Here is a 22,687-nt window from a genome sequence, read left to right as displayed (position 1 = left end):
CTACCGCAGTTCAGTTGTTAACCGCCTTTGTGAAATAAAAAAAGAAAACTCACAAATATAAATCAAGTGCTTAAAAAGTCAAGAAGGTATGATAAATATTCAGGGAAAATACAGGGAATAACATTGGAAGGATATGAAGTAGCCAGCATCTTGCAAAAAGCTGAGTTTTCCAGCTTCTGAGACCTTAGAATGATACCAATGATACAATAATGAAAATGATACTAAACTCAGGCTCTCATCTCATGGGATCAGCAAAGTCTGAAACCTTTTAAGTAATGATTCTAATACACCACAGAAACAGGGATCTCAGTAGGATCCAAAATCAATGTGTAAGTTGAGAGCCCTGCCTTCAATATCAGGAGGCAAGGGCAGCATTATTTGTGCTAAAAGGGAGGTAAACAAAAGCAAGATCATCTGGGAGAATTTTCTTTCCTTTGACTCCCTTCACTTCCCCTTCCTTATGCACCTTTTGAACCCTGATTATTTTTTTAATGTTTATTTATTTATTTTTGAAAGAGATGGAGAATGAGTGGGAAGGGGCAGAGAGAGAGGGAGGCAGAGAATCCCAAGCAGGCTCTGAGCTGTCAACACAGAGTCCGATGCAGGGCTCGAATTCACGAGGATCAGCAGGATCAGCACCGGGAACATGGATGTTTGTTCACAACGCTGTGAAGAGGTTCAATGAGCCTCCCACGAGCTGTTGTTGAATGTTGGGCTAAATGTCTCCATTGTTCCTTTTCTTGACCTTTTGGACACATTTTATAGTCCTATCTACTCTCTACTCATGGAGCCATCAGATGCCATTCCTGGCTTTTATAAAGAGCCCACCTTTCAAAATGCATGTGTTCTTTCAAGTTATTGCTTCTAAGAGTTTATGGGCTAGAAACCCAGAGAATGAGGTTTCTTTGAATTGTGTAGGAAATAAGAGTTAATCAACACTGAATGAGGCCTTAAGGACTTTCTGATGAATAAATTGAACTATGTAGTCATTTTATATTTACTCTTGGATTCTTGGGTGGCTGTTTGCTGGAAAAGTAACTTCTGGATAAAATGTTGCAATTTTTAAATAATTTAGTAGTGAAAATTTAATTTTTGGGGGGGAAAACATTTCTTAGAAAATTTTAAATATGTCCCCAAAGAGTTTTATGTAGTTCAATTTTTACAGTCTATTTAAGGGAATCTTGCAGTGATTCTTTTCCTGAAGTATAAAAGACTTAAAAAAACATATGGTTGCTTTTCCATATGTTAACTGTCTTAGAGCAGGTCATGTTAGTTTTTTAGTTTGTAAGCGTGCAGTTCAACCAAACCTAGGAAGATAAGGGAAGGACTTTCATTGCAGGAACAAGACAGGATAGGAATGAAACCAACCTCCTACTAGAAAACAACCCAAACTGCTGACTGGAAAAAAAAAACAAATTTAAAAAATGTTTAAAAGCATCAAAGATCTGGCAAGTTAATAAGAAACTCAAATCCAAAATCAAAGGATCTCTGAAAGTTAAGTGGCACCCTAAAGCTATTTTTGAACTAAGGGCATTTGCCAATTTAGGCAAACTTGAACTTAGGTTTTGAGAGCTTCTCAGGACAAGGGGGACAGGATCAAAGCTCAGGGCCTGCCCTTCCCCTCACTAATAAGGGTCAAACCCTCAGGAGCAGGGTGAAGCTAAATGTAAATGTAACTCCCCCACTAAGGCTCAGGAGATCACAGGACAAGTTGCCTTTATGATGATCAGAACAGGATAGTTGATAATGGTGGGAACATGCTCTAACAAGTGCAAGTTAGTAATTTTACTCCTTCCAAGTCCTTATCACTCTGGTTACCAATAAATAAATAAAAACAAAAAGAAATTATATAACCCTCTCAAGTTGTAAACTTAGTTTAAAGGCAAATGAAAGTTTTCTTTTTTTCCCTGGAGAAAATTTGTGTCATCCTGGACTTCAAACAATCCCCCTGAAATAAATTTTGAAAGACATATGAGCAGCATATAGTCAAAAGTAGCTAAGCCTACAAGTTCAAGCCATAAAGAACAAAAACTGGATATAAAGAGGCCTCTAATCACTTCAGATTTTGGAATTACTAGATAGAATCTATAAAACCAACTATACTCACTAAATTAAAAAAAAAGAAAGAAAATATATGTGCAGAAAAGGAAACAATATAAACTGACTTAGCATATTTGAAAAAGAAATAAATAGAACTCAAAGTAAAAAAATATAATAACCAAAGTTAAAACCTCAACAGATATGCTCAAGCAGTTTAGACACAACTGAAGAGAGAATTAGAAAATTAAAATATGGATCAGAAGAAATTATTCAAGAGTATATATAGTATAGAGACACAACAAAGCAAATTTACAAAGAGAGATTAGGAGATATGAAGAACAGAATGAAAAGATGTAGCATTCATTTAATGAGACCCCTAAAAGCAGAGGATAGAAAGGCTTGGATAAAGATAATGTTTAAAGAAATAATTACTCAGAATTTTTCAGAACAGATCAAAGATATAAATCCACAGGTGCAAGAATAAGAATCATGAAAAATAAAATGAAATATACACCTAGACTCATCGTGAGGCTTTAATAAACCAAAGACAGACAAGATCTTAAAATCAACCAGAGAAAAAGATTATCTTCAAAGTAGTGGCAACTAGACAATAACTGATTTCTCAGTAGTAACAAAGGAAGTAACAAAGGAAGCCAAAAGCAAGTGGAATGAAACCATCAATGCATGTAAATAATTGCCAACCTAGAATTCTATACCCAGCCAAAATGTCTCAGAAATAGGTCAAAATAGAGTCATTTTTAGACAGATAAAAGCTGAGAGAGTTTGCCACCAGCACATTTTAATTTAAGACGTTTCCTTTAGGTAAAATGAAGGTGACCTCACAGGGAAGACCTAAAAAAAAAGAAGGAAAGAGCAAAGAAAATGATAAACATATGGATATATCTAAGCAAACATTAACTTTATAAAATAATGATAATAATGTCTGGAAGGACAAAACTTCTAATAAAAACAAGATAGAATTAAAATATCTGACAACAAAAACACATCTGGGAGGGCAAATGGAATTAAAATGTTTAACAGTCTTTAGGAGTAGCTCCATTGGGTAAGTGTCCGACTTCAGTTCAGGTCATGATCTCATGGTTCATGGGTTTGAGCCCACCGTCAGCTCTGTGCTGACAACTCAGAGCATGGGGCCTGGTTCAGATTTTATGTCTCCGTCTCTCTCTGCCCCTCCCCCACTTATGTTCTCACTGTCTCTCAAAAATAATAAACGTTAAAAAATGCCTTTAAATTATGTGGGAGAAAGGTAAAAGTATTGATTATTTTCAGACTTTAAGTTAAGGATGTATATTCACTAATTGGATAATTGCTAAAAAATAGTATATAATTTTCATACTAGTAGAAGTAAAAGAATGGAATAATTGGTAAAAATAAACAAACAAAAAAAACAAAACAAAGTTTTTATTTTTACCAATCCAAGAAGAAAGAAAAGACAACACATAATAAATGGGACAAATATAAATGAGATGGCAGTTTTAAATTCTAATCTTTAAATAATTATATTAAATGTAAATGGATTACTGAGCAAAGGAATATATACCATATGATTCCATACATATAAAGTTAAAAAACAGACATAATTAAAGGAAAATTTTTTTTTTCAACGTTTATTTATTTTTGGGACAGAGAGAGACAGAGCATGAACAGGGGAGGGGCAGAGAGAGAGGGAGACACAGAATCGGAAACAGGCTCCAGGCTCTGAGCCATCAGCCCAGAGCCCAACGCGGGGCTCGAACTCACGGACCGCGAGATCGTGACCTGGCTGAAGTCGGACGCTTAACCGACTGCGCCACCCAGGCGCCCCTTAAAGGAAATTATTTAGGGGTTGTTTCTGATAAGCTGAATAATGGCCCCCCAAAATGTTCATATCCTAATTCTTGGAACCTGAAAATATGCTGCGTTACATGGCAAAAGGAACTTTGTAAATGTGACTAAGAATCGTGAGATAGGGAGATTATTCTGTATTATCCAAATGAGCCCAATGCAACCACAGGGGTCCTTTTTAAGAGGAAGGTAGGAGAGACAGAGTCATAGACAGATGAAAACAGAGGCAGAGGGCAGAAAGGAGAGAAGATGCCATGCTGTTGTCTTTGAAGGTAGAGGAAGGGGCTACAAGTCAAGCAATGCAGGCAACCTCTAGAAGTTGGAAAAGGCCAGATAATGGATTCTTTCCTAGAGCCTCTAGAAGGAACACAGCCCTGCAGACCCATGGAGTTCGGACTCCTAGAACTCTTAAGATAATTTTAAGCCACTAAATCTGTGGTAATTTGTTATAGCAGCAATAGGAAACTGTTGAAAGATATACTACATGTCTATATCTTTTTTTTTTTAATGTTTATTTATTTATTTTTGAGAGAGAAAGAGAGAGCACAAGCAGAGGAGGGGCAGAAAGGCAGGGAGAGGAGGAGACACAGAATCCAAAGCAGGCTCCAGGCTCTGAGCTATCAGCACAGAGCCTGATGCACGGCTCAAACCCACGAACTGTGAGATTGTGACCTGAGCCCAAATTGGTCGTTCAACCAACTGAGTCACCCAGGTGCCCCTATCTATACCTTATCTATACCTATATTTATCTATGTAGCAAAGCAACAAATAAAAGCAAGGAAATAATTCTCATGAAGTCAGGATAATGGTTTCTCCAGTGCTCAGGAAGACAGACAAGAGGCCCTGACAATTCTACTTCTTGACATGGGTGGAAGTTACACATGTAATGATTATTCTGAATCCATACATGTTTTATGTACTTTTTTTTCTGTAATAGCAAATATTTCATAATAAAAAATGTAAAAAGTCAAAATAAAGACCAGGAAGCCTGGAATTAAATATTTACAGAATATTTAATTAATAATGAGTTTCTAATAACTCAGAAACAGATTATCCAATCTGTAGAATCTCCCTGTTCCTTATAGTGCCTTTTAAGGGCTCTTTACATTTGACCTCTCCTCTGCCCATTAATACCCCCACATAGTTGAGAATGGAAGAAATCTAGAGGAACAAAAGCCATTTGTGGGCTGTATCACTTACTGACTATGTAGATTTGGCAAGTTGCTTAAATTCTTGGTTTCTTAATCTATAAAATGAAAGTGATAGTAATATCTTTTTCTATAGAGTTGCCCTAAGAAAGAAATAAGATAAATCACCTAGGACAATACCTATGTAAAAATGCCACTTCTTTATTTCATTTATCCATCCCCCTGCCCCCAAACTAATGTTTATGGAGCACTTGCCTCATACCAGGCCCTTTGCTAGGTTTTAGGGATACAAAGCCAAATAAATCACAGCCCCATCTTCAAAGGTTCTTAGTTGAGTAGAGGAAGCAGATGAAAAGCACCTAATTATAATGCAAAGAGTTAGCAGTAGAATTAAGGTATAAACAATGTGCTGAGGCCTCTCACAGAGGAGTCATTAACAGGGCATGTGGTGGAATGAGGAAGGGGACTAGGCAGAGAAGACTGCCCAGAGGTAAGGTAACACTTGAACAAGGTCACGAAGGATGAGTAGGAATTTGCCAGCTGGAGAAGATGAAGGAGGAATATTTGCATAAAGAGATTAGTACAGGCTTAGAAGGCGATAATGGTACAGGGAAATGACAAATGGGTGTTAGAGTACTGAGAAGGGAAATGAAGTTGGAGCAGTCAGCTGTGGTCACAAATCAAAAGGCCACATTTACCATGTTGAACCAACTTCTCCAGGCAGTGAACGGCTGTCACGATCAGGGGCCATCTTACGACAGGATGGTTGGAGCCATACTTGAGAACTGCCACTCTGCCTCTGTGCAGATGGGTGGGAAAGATTCGGAGGACCACTACCTCCAGTCGTCCACACAAGAGGGCTTGAACTAGACCACAGCCTTGGAATGGATAGAGGGGACATAGATTCCAGAGACACGTAGTAGATAGAACTGAGTAGACTGTAGCCTGTTGACTCAGGGTGGAGGTAATTACCAGATTTCTAGCTTGTGCTAATAATAATAATGATGGTAGATAACAATACCATTAACCAAGTTTGAAGAGACCTACAGAGCAGGTCGTGGGGCAAAGATAATAGGAACTTTGGTTTGTGTTTGCTGAGTTTGAGGTGCCTCTGAGACATCTAGGTGTAGATTTCTAGTAGGGAGTTGGAAATTTCATTCTGAAACTTAGGAGAGAAATGAAATGTGGACATGGTGATTTGGACGCCATAAACATATACACGGGGGTGGAAGCCAGAGGGGTTGTGTGGGATGACCCAAGCAATCAATGTTTGTTGAGTCTGCTTGGGAAGAACAGATAGTATGCTCACCTAAGTCCCTTTTTCCTCAGCATGTATTTTGGGCCTATATTAAGAATATTTCCATAAAATGTCTTCCTTCTACCCAAGATCATATTTATCTCTCCTTATAGTAACTCCTAATGACTTGAGTTCATGTTAAAGCTTTGATTTAGCTTGTTGGGTTTTACCAAAATCATTTAAGGACGTGAGACACGTGGAAAATTCTATTGGAGTATCCTGACAGGCAAATCTCATACCTGGATACTAACTAAGTAAAAAGTTGGGTCAAAATATTTAATGTAATAGCAAGAGTTCTGAGGATGTCAAGATTTGTACTCTTCTCAGGTGGATATTTGGTAAGCAACGTACAAAAATGTTCAGCATAAATAAAAATTCCTGATGTTTAAACATTTTTCCGCCTACGCTTGTGATTTTAGTAACATACTTCAGAAGTTTCAGACTTTTTGAAGCTAGAGTCATGGCATTTTTGGCCTTGGAAGGGACCTTAGAGGTCATTTAATCTAATGCTTTAAGATTTCAAACAGAGTCTAAAGAGAGAGTACCACACCAGGGCCACTCGCCTGGGGTAACTGACCATGTCTCTTGATCTCTAGATCACTCTCCTCTTCACATTATCCTTCTCAGTGGAATCCAATCTTGCTAAAGTTTCACGATAAAAATGAACCAAACCTCAGCTGTCCAAGTGAACGGTTTTCATTTATTTATGAATTTAATGCAGATCCGTGACACTTGGAGCTAGATAAGAACAAAAAGCCAAGTGTGATTAAGATTCTTCCTTTGCCTCATTCTGTCTCAGGCTTCTTGGCAGAACGAATTACTGGAGTCCCACAAGGACAGACCTGGAGGATAGAACGATGATGAGAGTCTGAGCTCAAGTAGAGTTGCCAGATTTAGCAAATAAAATAAGAGGATGCCTCGCTAAATTTGAATTTCAGATAAATAATGAATCATTTTTCAGCATAAGTATGTGCCACACAATAACTGGGACATACTTACACTAAAAAGGGATTCGCTGTTTTTCTGCGATTGGAATTCAGCTGGGAGCTGGGCATCTTATCTGGCAACTCTAATCTTGAGGTCAAGGACAGACTTTCAAGTGCTTGGAGATGACTTCGGCAGATCGAGTTAGCCCGACTAAAGGTAACATATGTTTCACAAAACGGCAAATTTCAGATCGTCCTGGAATCTGCTACTCTTTGTGCAAAAGTGAAGGAGGTGTCATGCTGTGCCCCCACCCCCAAACTGTAGTACAACATGAGAATGATGTTTCATGAGATTAACAGGGAGGGTGGAGGGGTGGGAGGCGCAGAGTCTCCATCTCTGTGTGTTCCAAAGCAGCTATATTCTCTCCTGTGTCTTTAACAGTGCAGACGGATTTTGCAGGCACGGAATCAGAATTCATTATATAATCAGTGATTACAAAACCAAAGCTGAAATGTGGAACAATACAATTTTCCACCACAGAAAACCATAAAACAGAACTATTCTGCAAGACGGTGCCTCACCCCAGCCTCCAAGGCCAGGACCCTGCACGTAAGCCTCATTTAACAAAAGGCTGAGCATTAAAGTCTCACCAGGCAGCGGGGAGCCTGGTCAGAAAACGGGGCTGAGTGATAAGGGCAATGAAATGCCAGCCGTGTGTCAGCGGATTAGTGGAGTTTGGCCACACGCTCAGCGGCCGTAAGATGTCACGAAAACACTAACTCCAAGAGTGCTTTTCAAGTTCGGCTGCAGAGGCCACACAAGCAATGCCAAACCTAGGCTGTGAGCCTGGGTATGAAACTACCTCCCCGGGGGGGCTCAGGTGTCCTCGGTTGCAAGTGGTGGCAGGGACAGTGGCAGTGGAGGGGGGGAGAGGGTTAGAAGTGATCGGGCAAATCTTGGAAGGAACATGATTTAATTCATCAACAGAATTGCAGTGTAGCTGCAAACATATTGGTCAAGTTGCACCAAGAGCCGCGGTCACGTGCCCCCATAGCAGCCCTGTGAATCACGTGGTCACTTCAGCTTTACCTTTTGTTCTAAACGGAAACGTTCTTACAGGATTTTCGAACCTACTATTTTAAAAAAAAATTCCTCTTTCAGTTGCCTAGAGTAAAAAAACAAATTTTGAAAACCAGGCCATGGTGGAGTGAAGAATGCGGTTAGTTGTAAAAATCGTATGTGACCGCCATGGTCACAAATCACATTGAACAACTATGTAATAGTTCTCTTAAAAACTTCAGTGAAGGAGGAAGACGAATGGTATCTGAGGGCCCACTCTGGGCCGGGGCTTTCTGGGAGCTTTGCATTCAGCTCAGCTAATTCTTTCAATTAAAAAAAAAAAAAAAAAGTGCTTATTACGTAAGATATGTGAAACATAAAGATTACCACTTTCACCATTTTTCAGTGTATAATTCAGTCGCAGTACATACATTCGTAATGTTGTGCAACCATCAGAGCTCTCCCTCTCCCACCATCCCAAGAGAAACTCTGTATCCGCTGAGCAGTAAGTCTTCATTTCTCCCTTCCCCCAGGCCCTGGTGATAACCACTATTCTTTCTGCCGCTGTGAATTTGCCCCTCTTAGGTTCCTCATGTAAGTGAAATCACACAATACTGATCCTTGTGCGTCTGGCTTATTTCACTTAATATAATGCTTTCAAGGTCCATCTGTGCTGTACCATAGATTATCTCATCTAATTCCTACAACCTGCAAAACAGGTTCTATTATTACTCCAAGGAAATGACCCTGCCCCCAAGTATGCATGCTGTCTCTGGAATTAAGGTTGAATGGTCTATCCTGGTGCGATTGCCTGACTGACACCATAAAGTATGGCCATGCCCTGGGGGTCAGGAGCCCAAGCCCTGAGAACCATCCAGGAAGAGGGTGTGGTAATACAGTAGCAGATGTTTCTAAGTTCTTTGAGTCTCCAGGAAAGGAAGAAATGGGCTTGGGTAAGGGATAGAACCGCCTGGTGACTTTCTGGGGGAAAAATCAATTTGCCCACAGCAGCATTTCCAGGCCTTGAGCCCAGAAATGAGCTTAGTGCCTCATCTTTCCTCCTCCATCCCCAAGATGGAACTCACAATGGAAATAATATCAAACGGGGGTGCCTGGGCAGCTCAGTCTGTGAAGCATCTGGCTCTTGACTTCAGCTCAGGTCGTGAGCTCACGGTCGTAGGACTGAGCCCCGAGTCAGGCTCTGTGCTGACAGTGCAGAGCCTGCTTGGGAATTCTCTCTGTCTCCCTCTCTCTCTGCCCCTCCCCTGCTCCCACTCGCTCACATGTTCTCTCCCTCTCCCTCTCTCAAAATAAATAAATAAACGTTTTAAAAAGAAAAAAAAAAGATATAATACCAAAGCACTCAACAACGTGAGGAGGTCCTACAACAGTCCTGTTACTTTATGCTTCAAAGAAAAAAAAATTTTGACATCATGTTTGACTTAGAAGTTGCACAATAATACACAGCCTTCCCCTATGTGCTTCCCCCGAGGCTTCCCTGAATGTTAACATCTAGCAATAACCACTGTATAATGATCAAAATTCAGAAATTAAAAGCACTATGTTATTACCTAAACTACTGACTTTGTTCAGATTTCACCAGTTTTCCACAAGTGTCCCCCTCCCATTCCATTACCCAATCCAGATAATCCCATGCTGCATTTAGTCACCAGGTGTAGTTGGGTCCAATCTATGACGGTCCTTGTCTTTCCTGGTCTCTCACGACCTCGGCAGTTTTGAAACACTGATCCGTTGTATTGTTGAACGTCCCTCAATTGGTGGTTGTTCAACGTTTTCTCGTGGTTGAGTTAAAATTGCGCATTTTTGGCAAGAAAACTTTTCCCGGTGCAAAATTTCAGGGGGTACATGGGTGTCGATGTGTCTTACTGGTGATGTGAACCTCGGTCACTTGGATAGGGTAGTGTCTGCTGGATTTCCCGGCTGTGAAGTGACTCTTTTTGTATTTAATAAATATGATGAGAAAACTACTTTGAGACTACGCATTTATCCTGTTTCTCCTCAGACTTCTGCCTAATTTTAGCACCCATCAGTGGATTGCCTGCAGCAATGATTACCGTGGTGTTCTAACAGTTATTTTCGATTCTCTTCGTTCTTTCTACAGATTACAAGGAATTTTTTATAAGGGGGATATGTCCTTCCTCCTACATGTATTTATTTTTTTTCAGTTATTTATTTGTACCAGTATGGACTCATGGCTATTTGTTTTACACTTTGATGCTTTAAGAAATTAATCGAACGTCAAATTATTTCTAAAAAATCCCCTTCCCTAAAAAGTTTCTCTCTCCCGTGTTCATTTTCCATCCCTTCTGCGGCTGCCCCGGCCTTCATGCTGCCGGTCTGCCTGCTGAGCCATCTTGCTCTCACGTGATAGGAGTGACTTCAGGGAGAGGCGCCATTCGTTGGATGGTTCTGGAAGCCTCTTCACGCTGGGGTGGGGGGACAGGCTCTGCGAAGGTGTGTTCCCAATGCTGCTGTGACTCACCTAGAATGAAGAGCTGAGCCCCTGAGGTCCATAGTTGGGTGGGAGAGAGGAAAGTCCTCACCTCCAGCCGAAATGCGCAAGAAAGCGGAAGGTAATTGTGCTGAGGAAAGCCATGAGGCTGAGGGTGTTTCACACCTGACATTTCTCAAGTCCCATGGCTCAGGTCTGAAAGAAATGTGATTACGCAGGTCAAGGTCTCTGACTATAGAAAACCAGCCACTGGCTGGGGGTAATCTCAAGGCCACTCGCTATAACGAGTATCTGTTTGCTTTTTGTATGCTGACTGGGGCATATGAGGACAAGGTAATAATTTGGGTAGATGGTTTCCTTCATGAAAGGATTCACTTTGACAGAAAAAAAAAAACAAACTCTTTTCTCCCAAGTACACTTTAAAATTATTCCTTTTATAAGGCTTAGAGTCAAACCGGGATTTAGTAATCCAGCCAAAACCCGGATTCAGGGTGTGAATGAGCTTTATTGACTACCTGTGTGTCCACAAATCACCTTGAAATCCCCAACCTGATGTGGTGCATTCCTGTCCTGTTGAATCAGACGGCCCCAAAGACGGCCCCGGGCGACCAGCTCGTCTTGGCAAAAAGGAACCCAGGCCGAGTTCCCTCCACAGCGGGCTTAGAACTCTTCAAGGATGGAGAGCCCCTTCTGCCTGGCCCTCTTTGCTTCACTTTCGCAGGAGGGATAAGGCTTTAACCTTTCCTCGGGGGAGCCCTGGCCGATTCAGGGCAAGACAGAACTGTATTTGGTAGTGACCTCGGTTTTCCTTGTCACTCAGCCTACGTGGGGCGTGCAGGTGTCCGTCTGCCTGTCATCTTCTACGTGCCAGGCCCCACGTGGAGTGCTTTACCGCCTTGACAAAACCTTCAGCTGTATATGATTTGCCCATTTTACACATGAAGAAACTGGGACCCAGCAATCCCCGCTAGGGAGGCTGGAGCCAGGACTGAGGTCTCTCTGGCTCCGAAGTTGAGCCGCCTTCCATCAGGCCGCACCAACTTTGGGAGGCAGTATTTCCACTTTCAGACCTTCTTTCAGTCCCTATTCTTGTCATTCTTGGATGTTGTGCACTTGGAACTTTTTTCTTGGCTTTAGGCTCTTGGTCTTAACTGCACGGTGCCAGCCAGAAAGAACACGGTTTCCCGAACGTTTACAAAGTGCCAGGCGGTGTAACAATCACCTCACACACGTGATTCTCCCTCGGTACTTCCGACAAATCCCAAAGGAACAGGTCTCCAGTCTCTCGTCCAGATTCCATCCAGATCCCCGGCGTGCTTCAGAATTCAGAACCGTTCAGATTTCGGAGAGGCAAGTCTGCGTATAACACATTTTTCGTAACACTCACTCGTACGGTCTGGGGCAGCATCCATCGAAAAACTAACATTTCTGCAGCAAACGTATGGATAATCACGTTCAACGGGATAAATAAAAACCATACAAGAGGTCACATCAATTCAGATCAGGTTTTGCCGTCAAATGAATTTCCCGCAAGCTTTTTAAAAAATCTGTTTTGTCTCTGTCAAAAATAAATAAACATTAAAAAAAAAAAATTAAAAAAAAACAGGGGAGCCTGGGTGGCTCAGTCGGTTGAGCTTCCGACTTTGGCTCAGGTCATGATCTCACAGCTCGTGAGTTCGAGCCCCGTGTCGGGCTCTGTGCTGACAGCTCAGAGCCTGGAGCCTGCTTCTGCTTCTGTGTCTCCCTCTCTCTCTGCCCCTAACCCCCTCGCATTCTGTCTCTGTCTCTGTCAAAAATAAATAAACATTAAAAAAAAAATTAAAAAATCTGTTTTTCAGCGGCTTTGGGTTTCAAAATTGCTGATACAGGATTACGTATGGGTCTGGGGTATTATTATTCCCACTGTACAGATGAGAAGACTGAGGTTTGAGATATTAAGCGCCTATCTGAAGTCATACCATACGTGTTGGGACCAGGATTTAGACCCGGTTTGATTGTGCTCATTCTGTTGCCCGTTTTAACCTCTGCTTTAACTTCAAACGTCCACACAGCAGGAGATAAAAGTACTCAGGCTGACCTACGTCACTTCCACATGAGAAACCACTATTGCTGACACTCAAATACATTTTCCACGGGAATGACAAATAGATTTTCTTACGAACGGATACACTAGAAAGCATTTCCATATTGGGACACCTTCTTAAAGAGCTTAACGAAGCAAGACCCCAGTCATGCTGGGAAGGAGAGGAGAAGGGTATGTGGCTTTTCCATTCTCACTTAGGAAATACTTTGTCTTTTTCTATTCTTTCCAGCTCCATGTGCTTTCTTCTTTGGTTCCACTCTGCTCTGATTCAGGGGCTAATGGCCTCAGCTTTCTGTTCGCACGGGCTACGGAGCTGCTGGAGTTTCCCATCTCCATCCCGGGCTTCTACTGCTGCTGCTTTTCTTCATAGGGTCCCCCTTGGGTCCCTTGACCATGTCATTGGCCCTATTGTTCAAGGGCCTCACCAATTTGTCATCCCCTGTGAGCCCAGGCACAATAGCTACTTGCTAACTAGCAGAGAACTAGGATAATTTCACATAAACATCCTTAGCCTCATTCTAGAACTTAATTAAAGGTTTGTCATTCCAAGTGAAGTGAACAAGTCTGTTTCAGGGATTTGTAGAGAACCAAAATGAGTGTACGTGTGTGTGTGTGTGTGTTATTGCTGTTTTGCCAAAGCTTCTGCCTCCTCCAAGTCACCAAGAATGTGAATACCTGCCCAGCCACTCAGCAAGATATCAGACTCCAGAAAGCAGAAGAAAAAGCGGGGAGAAACTTACTTTTTGGCACTTGTATCCCTGCATTTCAGTAAGGCTGGGCCTTGACTAACTCATTCTCCTTGGGCACCGGCTCTGGATAACGAGGTCTGAGATGGTGATGAATTGACATCCACTTGGTTGATTTTGTCTTTATATATATTTTCAATTAAGTATATTGTCCTTATTTGGATATGTCTGAAGCATATCCAAATTTTGGTGGGGCAGAGCAATGGGGATATTTGTTCAGGTTCCTTGGTGGAGACTGAGCATGAGCAAAGTAAAACTGAACAGAAATGGATCTGTCCCTTTTTAAAATTTTGTTTTTCCACAGTGATTTCTCTTCTTGTGAAATTCTGTTTACCCTTGATGATCTTATGAAAGATACTCTTTTGTTCTTCAAGTTATGAGCAAACAAACCATGGAAAGTTAACAGGAACACCACTGATTTTCATTAAGGGCTGATGAATACTTGCGTCAAATCTCTTCATTACAGAGATCAAAGCAGAATAATATATTTTAACTCAAAGTTCTTTTTTCTTCTTCTTCTTCTTCAAAAAAAAGACCTCAATGAAAACAAGCATTTCCTAACCCAATAAAGAAATCTGCAACAATCTGTTTTACCAGCTAATTTACTTAGAGTTGTGTGTTTGTTTAAATGACATGTGGTGTGGTGGGTTTTGCCTTCTCTGAATTTTTTACAACTCAAGCCAGTGAAATACCAACAAGGATTTTCATGGGCACAATTTCTTCCGACAACGAAGGCGCCCTCTCCTTTCTTTCTTGTTTGTGTTCTGACCTAACTACGTATACCCAGAGCCACAGTCCCCTCACAGCCTCACAAGTCTTTGACTTCAGCGCAGGTTTTCTGCCCCTGACATTGCAGAGTTGGGGACTCATGGGTTTCTCCTCAGCTTCTCTATTTTCTTACTCTATGCCCTGTCCCTCTGTGATTATCCATTGCTGGGACTTGATGGCTCATGTAGGAGCTGGAAACCCTGATGTTTATCCAGCTCTGTTGAGCTCCAGAGCTAAGAATTCAACTGCCTCTACTTGAACTTCTCTGTTGGGATATTTGATAGGCACCACAAACTCAACATGTCCCCAGATATGCTTGTTATCCACAGCCATCCTTTTCCAACCACCGCCAACCCTTCCTCTTCTTCCTCAAACCTATTCTTTCTCTTAGACTTCAAGCTCAATTGGGGGTCCCGTCATTTGTCCCCATCCTAAGTTGGAGTCAGCCTCAGGTTATCCTCCATAACTCCTTGGTTCCTCAAATCCATCAGGCATGCTGTTTTGTCAACTCTGCTTCCCAATCAGCTTTGGAAGCCATTCTTCTTGTCCATCCCACAACCAATGTCTTAGTGTAGCTCTTCCTTCTCCCTCACCTGCACTACAAGACAACCCAACACTAACTCCTACAGCCTTGGGTTAACTTCCCTCCCATCCATCCTAACCCTCACCCCAAACCAGCCTTCATAGTGTGCTGTAACTTTCTCAAACACAAATCTCATTCTTTTCACTTTCATAGAACTCGCCAGTCTTCCCCTTTGTTTATAAATAAAGTCCTGCCTCCTTAGCATAATATTCAAGGCCCTCCATGTTCTGGCCACATCATTTGCCTCTTCTTTTGCCATATCTTGCCTTGCATGTTTAAATAATCTGATCTTGGGGCGCCTGGGTGGCTCAGTAGGTTAAGTGTCTGACTTTGGCTCATGAGTTCAAGCCCCATGTAAGCCTCTGTGCTGACAGCTCAGAGCCTGGAGCCTGCTTGGATTCTGTGTCTCCCTCTCTCTCTGCCCCACCCCCGCTCATGCTCTGTCTCTGTTTCTCAAAAATAAATAGGCAAACATTATAAAAAGGAATGGTGGTATCTTTTTCAAAAATAATAATCTGATACTTCTCACTGATCTTGAACGTAACATGTGGCTTCAAATCTTTGGGCCTCTATACATGAAATCCTATCTACCTAGAATGTTCTTTCCTTTTCTCTGCCTAGAAGACACTTACATGGCCATTCACATCAATAAACATTTATCAAGCAAGAGTCTACTGTGTGCCTTAAGATTCTGCTAGGCAGTGGAGACAAAAATGCAAAGGCATGTTATTTTTCCCCAAACATCCAGTTGAAACATGACTTCTTGAAGCTGCCCTTAAATATTCTCCCACCAATCTCACCTATGCATAGCAGACCATTTTTTTTCTTCCTATTTTGTGCATATGTCTTTCATTGCACTTCCATATATAATTTTTTGTGTGTCTACCTAGGCCCAGAACCAATGTCCATAACTTTGGGCCGAGGAACTGAATAGTTTAAAGAATGTGGGCATTGACATCTGTATAGGAGACAGATTTCTAAAATGGTCTTCCAAGATTCCTGCCCCTTGGTATATGTGCCCTCCCCATGAATGTGGGCAGGACTTGAGAATATGATGGGGTTTTACTAGAATAAATAGGTCAGGGTTACACAGCAAAGATGAAGGGGTTTTACAGATGTAATTAAGATTAGCTTGGAGTTTCCTAGAAATATGTAACCTACCAAAACCAAAGCAGGAAGAAACAGAAAATTTGAACAGACCAGTTGTTGCAATGAAATTGAATCAGTCATTCACCACCTGCCCCCCCCCCCAAAGTCCAGGACCAGGTGGCTTCACAGGCAAATTCTAACAAATATTTAAAGAAGGGTTATACATATTCTTTTCAAACTATTCCAAAGAATAGAAGAGGAAAGAAAGCTTCCAAATTCATTCTATGACACCAGTATCATCCTGGTACCAAAACCAGAATAAGACACCACAAAAAAAAGAGAACTACAGGCCAATATCTCTCATGAACATGGATGCAAAAATCCTCAACAAAATATTAGCAAACTGAATCCAACAATACATTAAAAAAAATCACATAGCACGATCAAATGGGATTTGTTCCTGGGATGCAACAGTGGTTCAAAATAATCAATGTGATATGTCACATCAATAACAGAAGGGATAAACACCATATGATCATTTCAATAGATATAGAAAAAGCATTTGACAATGGACAACATCCACTCATGACCAAAACCCTCCACGAAGTAGCTCTACAGGGAACATATCTCAACATAAGAAAGACTTTATATGAAAAACTGACAGCCTTCATACTCATACCCAATGGTAAAAAACTGAGAGTTTTTCCCCAAAGTTCAGGAACAAGACAAGGATGTCCATTCTCACCACTTTTATTCAACATAGTACAGGAAGTTCTAGCCACAGCAATTAGAAAGCAAAAAGAAATAAAAGGCATCCAAAATGGTAAGAAAGAAGTAAAACTCTCACTAGTTGCAAATGACATGATACTATATACAGAAAATCCTAAAGACTTCACAAAAAAACTACTAGCACTGACAAATGAACTCAGTTAAGTTGCAGGATATACAATCAATGTATAGAAATCTGTGGCATTCCTATATGCTAATAACGAAGGAGCAGAGAGTGAAATTAAGAAAACAATCCCATTTACAACGGCACCAAAACCAATAAAATATTTAGGAATAAACTTAATCAAAGAGGTGAAAGACCTGTACTCTGAAAAATATAAAACACTGATGAGAGAAAGTCAAGACAACTCAAAGAAATGGAAAGACATTCCATGCTCATGGGTTGGAAGAACAAATATTGCGAAAATGTCAATACTACCCAAAGCAATCTACACATTTAAAGCAGTCGCTACCGAAACACCAAAAACATTTTTCACAAAACTAAAACAAACAATCTTACATGTAGACGGAACCACAAAAGACCCCAGAATAGCCAAAGCAATCTTGAAAAAGAAAAACAAAACTGGAGATATCACAAGTCCATACTTCAAGTTATGTTACAAAACTGTAGTAATCAAAACAGTATGGAACTGGCATACAAATAGACACATAAATCAGCGGAACAGAACAGAAAACTCAGAAGTAAACCCACAGCCCTATGGTCAATTAATCTTCAACAAAGGAGTAAAGAATATCCAATTGGAAAAAGACAGTCTCTTCAACAAATGGTGTTGGGAAAACTGGACAGCTACATGCAAAAGAATGAAACTGGACCACTTTCTTTCACCATACACAAAAAGAAACTCAAAATGGATTAAAGACCTAAATGTGAGCCCTGAAACCATAAAAATCCTACAAGAGAACTCGGGCAGTAATTTCTCTGACACTGGTGATAGAAACTTTTTTCTAGATATGTCTCCTGAGGCAAGGGAAATAGAAGCAAAAATAAACTATTGAGACTACAACAAAACACAAATCTTCTGTACAGTGAAAGAAACAATCAGCAAAACTAAAAGGCAACCTACGAAATGGGAGAAGATATTTGCAAATGACAAAATGTATAAAGAATTGATACAACAACTCAATACCCAAAAACCAAATAATCCAATTTTAAAAGTGGGCAGAAGACAGGAACAGACCTTCTTCCAAAGGAGACATACGGATGGTCAACAGACCCATGAAAAGATGCTCGATATCACTCATCATCAGGGAAATGCAAATCAAGACTACAGTGAGGTATCACCTCACACCTGTCAGAATGGCTAAAATCAAACAACACAAGAGGGGTGCCTGGTGGCTCAGGTGGTTGAGTGTCTAACTCTTGGTTTCGTTCAGGTCATGATCTCATGGTTTGTGAGACTGAGCCTGTGTCGGGCTCTGAACTGACAGCATGGAGCCTGCTTGGGTTTCTCTCTCTCCCTCTCTCTCTGCCTCTCCCCCCACTAGGGCTCTCTCTCTCTCTCTCTCTCTCTCTCAAAATACATAAATAACCTTTTTAAAAAAGAAAAAAAATCAACAACACAAGAAGTAACAGGTGTTGGCAAGGATGTAGAAAGAAAGGAACCCTCCTGTAATGTTGGTGGGAATGCAAACTGGTGCAGCCACTGTGGAAAACAGCATGGAGGTTCCTCAAAAAACTAAAAATAGAACACTAACTCAAAAGGACACACGCAACCCTGTGTTTAAAGCAGCATTATTTACAATAGCCAAACTATGGAAGCAGCCCAAGTGTCCATCAATAGATGAATGGATAAATATAATGCAATTATCATGGAATATTATATAATATATAATGGAATATTATTCAGTCATAAAAAAGAATGAAATCCTGGCATTTGCAACAATACGAGTAGAGTCAGAGAGTATAACGCTAAGTGAAATAAGTCAGAGAAAGACAAATACCATATGATTTCACTCATATGTAGAATTTAAGAAACAAAACAAGCAAAGAGGAGAAAAGAGAGAGAGAGAGAGAAACCATGGAATAGACTCTTAACTAGAGAGAACAAGCTGATGGTTATCAGAGGGGAAGTGGGTGGCCACATGGGTGAGTTGGTGATGGAGGTTAAAGAGTACACTTATCATGATAAAAAAAATAAACATTTTCTTAAAAAGATTGGCTTGGAGTTCATTGAAAGAAAGATTGTCCTGAGTGGGTCTGACCTAATCAGGTGAACACCTCAAAAGAAAATCCAGGCCTTTTCTGGAGGAGAGATTTGAAACAGCGTAGATCTCTCCGTTGGCCATGAAGAAGTAATGTGCTATGTTGTGAAGGGGATGATGAGGCAGGGAACCGAAGGCCCCAGGAACCGAAGGCCCCAGGGGAAGGCCCCAGGAACTGAAGGCCTCAGTTCTACAACTGTAATGCACTGAATTCTGCCAACCAGGGAGCTTGGAAGAGGACCCCGGGCCTCACCAGAGACTGCAGTCCTGACTGACATCTTGATATCAGCCTTGTAAGACCCTGAGCAGAAAAGGCAGCAAATCTGTGCCCAAATTTCTGACCTACAGAAACTGTGAGATAATCAATGTGCATTGTTCTAAGCCACTAAGTTTGCGGTCATTTGTTATGTAGCAAGAAAAAACGAATGCAATCTGATAGGCATGTGTTGAATTCCTGCTTTCTTGTTACTATTCATATGATTTGGACTTAACCTCTCCGAACCTCAGTTTTCCCATCTGTAAAATGGGGATAGTAATACCTACCTTATAGTATATCTCAGTTCCTCGAAAGCAGGGATCACGTCTTTTCCTAGTATCTTTGATGCCTAGCCCTGTGTCTACACATGGAAGATGCTCAATTTTAGCTGAATGAATAAACAGTGCTCAGCGTGTCATTAAAAGCAAGTATAAACCCAAGCCTTTTCTTCTTGAAATTTTTTTTTCTAATTTAGTGCTGATACAACCCTAGTTCGCTCATTTGTGAAATTAGGACCCATTTAGATGATCTCTCAGGGGCCATCTAGATGCAAATTCTGTGATGTTGATGAATCTTGAAATGAGGTAACAATCTTAAAGTTGCAAAAATATTAGTACTCTTAGCGAGCATTTCAAATGAGTGTATTTGTTAGTAAGATGCTCTCTTCTCACAAGCCTCTCTTCTGAGCCAGTCTCTCTCTCCCACCACAATCAAGTATTAATATCCAGATGTCTGTGTTGAGGGTTTATGGTATTAGCGTAGTGTTTTGCCAGCTGTGAATGCAAAATCTTTGTGATCAAATGATAAAGATAAATTTGGGTCTCTTACTTTGGGTATTAATATACAGTTTAATCTGCCATATTCACATTCCTCGTAATAGGAGAACTATTATTGCCTAAAAGTAGAAATAAAGAAGTACTTATACTGAATAGGTGCTACAGTTTCGTTTTATTCAAGTTTTGTCCAGAAATGGTATAGGAGATTCAGTCACTGACACTGACAGGGGAAGGCAATAAAGAATCTTGCCAGAGGGGCACCTGGGTGGCTCATTTGGTTGAGTGTCTGACTCTTGATTTCAGCTCCTGTCATGATCTCATGGTTTGTAGGAGCACGGAGGCAACACGGAGCCTGCCTGGGGTTTTCTCTCTCTCCCTGTCTCTCTGCCCCTCCCCTCTCACGTTCTCTCCCTCTCTCTCTCTTTCTCTCTCAAGATAAGTAAGTAAACTTAAAAAAAAAAAAGGAATCCTGCTGTAACTGTTGTAGCTGTGGTTTGCACAAGTGAGATACATACGCGCACACACATTTTATTATAAACGTGATCATAAATTCTGACTTACCGTCGGGATATTTGACAGTGGTCTTTGGATTAAGATTTTAGAGAGATGCTGGGTTACTATCCAGGGATCCAATAGAATGTTTGTCCTGAGAGCTACTTTTTAACATCAAGGGATGTCGCTGGCCGATCCTACCTCTTAACAAGAGGAAATAAGGACATGCTTTCTCGAAAGAGCAAGCCCTGTGGGGAGGGCCACGAGGAGCTCTGTATTGGACACAGCACTATCTCTATCCTGAGCCGTAAGTTTTACGTTAAACTGCTCAGTTCAGAACAGAAGGCTGTGGTCCCCGAGAAGCCCCTGATGCCCATACTATCTGAGCAACAGTTTGTGGAGAGTGAGGTCCAGGAAGATGACGGGATGACTAGCTAACGCGCGCGCGTGCGTGCGTGTTTGTGTGGTGTTTCCGTGCCTCTTAGGTTAAGGGATTAGCTGATTATTACTAACCCACTGCTGCTCCCAATAGACCCTCGGCTGTCCCAGGGGGTAGCAGGCGCAACAGAGGATTTTGACATGATTGCGAGGATCCTGAGGGAGAAAAAGACCCAACGTCCCTCCACACGGCACTGCCTTCCCTCCAAGGGAGGAGGGAAACTTGTAGGCCTGTGCAGGAAGTAGAGAGAGAGAGAGATGTCCAAGATTATCCAGGGGGAGAAAAGAGAGGCTGAATGTTCTTAGGTCTCTAAAGACGTAGGGACCTCACATAGACTGCAAACCCCACTCCTCTGCGGGGGTGACCACAGCCAGAAGAGCCCAGAAAGGTGTCACTCTTTCACTGCCTACCGTTTTTTGTTTTTGTTTTTGTTTTTGTTTTTTATTTTTTTTTAATGTTTGTTTATTTTTGACAGAGAGATAGAACTGCCTACCGTTTTAACCACCGGGGTCAGAAATCAGACCCAGGCAGAACACCAGCTCCTGGGACATCTTTGATTTATGAGGGGCACTCCCTTCTCCTTCACAGGCAAAAGTGGAGTAGAAAAGGCCCATGCCTCGCGCTCTGGGCACTGAGTCACCAGCAGGTGCTTCACAGTTAACTAAGTACCTTCTTCCTATGCCTGCCCTCACTGAGTTAGCACAATAGCCCCATGGGATAGAAATTGTTATTCCTACTGGGATTATTGTGCTCCAGAGGAGGAAATGGAGTCTTAGTGAGATTAGGGGTCTTTTCTAGGAGGACACAGCCAGCAAATGGTCAAGATGACTACTACCTCAGGTCTCTGGAGCTTGACCTTGTCGCCCTGTGCTCTGTCTTTCCGATGTTCTGGGCTAGGAAGGAGAAGCAGGGACCATGTCCCTCCCCAGGCAGGGACCTTAAGCCCCTCTTCATCGCCATGCTTGTCTGGGCCACACTCCAAGTCCATGTGGGCAGCAGCTCTTGGGCTCGTCCTCTGCCTAGCCTAGCTGGTTCTGTGGGGTCCCGACTGAAGTCTGGGGGCAGCTTGCACGGTGAGAGAAGGCATAAAGGGGAGGTAAGGGCCTGTGCATGGCAGTGGACGTGAGGCACTCAGTGGGAGCATCACCAGCAAGGTCTGCTGACTCCAGCCAGGTGTGGGGAAGGAGGAGGCAGGCAGGGCCAGGCCGAGAGCATGAACTGTGCAGCGTGGCAGGCCTGGGCCGAGCCCCACCTTGACCGTTACTAGTTATGTGACCTTGAGCAAGTTATTTACTTTTTCTAAGTCTCTGGTTCCTCAACAGTAAAAGTGGGAAAAATAATTGCACCTCCCTCACATTGTTGAAAGGATTACAGGAGATCAGGAATGCAAAGCACTTAGCACAGTGCCAGACCCCGTGATAGAATTCCTTCGTGATATATAATACATGCCATGGAGGACTCATTCATCCATTTATTCGGGAAGAAGGTATTAAATGCCCAGTCTACGTCTCGTAGTATGCTAGAAACTCGATACCTGAGGGCTTTATTACTACTAGTATCTTTAGTATAAAATCACACAAAGGGTCCTTTATCCATAAATACTATAGCCTTAGCTGGTTTTGTAAACATGGAACATGGGTTTTGTTTTTTTTTTTTAATTTTTTTTTTTCAACGT

General features: G+C 41.7%; 1 long non-coding RNA gene across 1 annotated transcript in view; it reads right to left on the bottom strand.

Moving 5' to 3' along the window:
- LOC147571947 (uncharacterized) overlaps positions 1 to 22,687 on the bottom strand; it is a 77,821-nt gene that overhangs the window by 21,131 nt on the left and 34,003 nt on the right. The window lies entirely within an intron of this gene.

The sequence above is a fragment of the Puma concolor genome, chromosome F2 (genome assembly GCF_028749965.1).
Source record: "Puma concolor isolate L17-30 chromosome F2, mPumCon1.1.hap2, whole genome shotgun sequence".
NCBI classification, from domain to species: domain Eukaryota; kingdom Metazoa; phylum Chordata; class Mammalia; order Carnivora; family Felidae; genus Puma; species Puma concolor.
The sequence above is the reverse complement of the archived record's forward strand: the minus strand, read 5'-3'. Positions and strand labels throughout refer to the sequence as shown.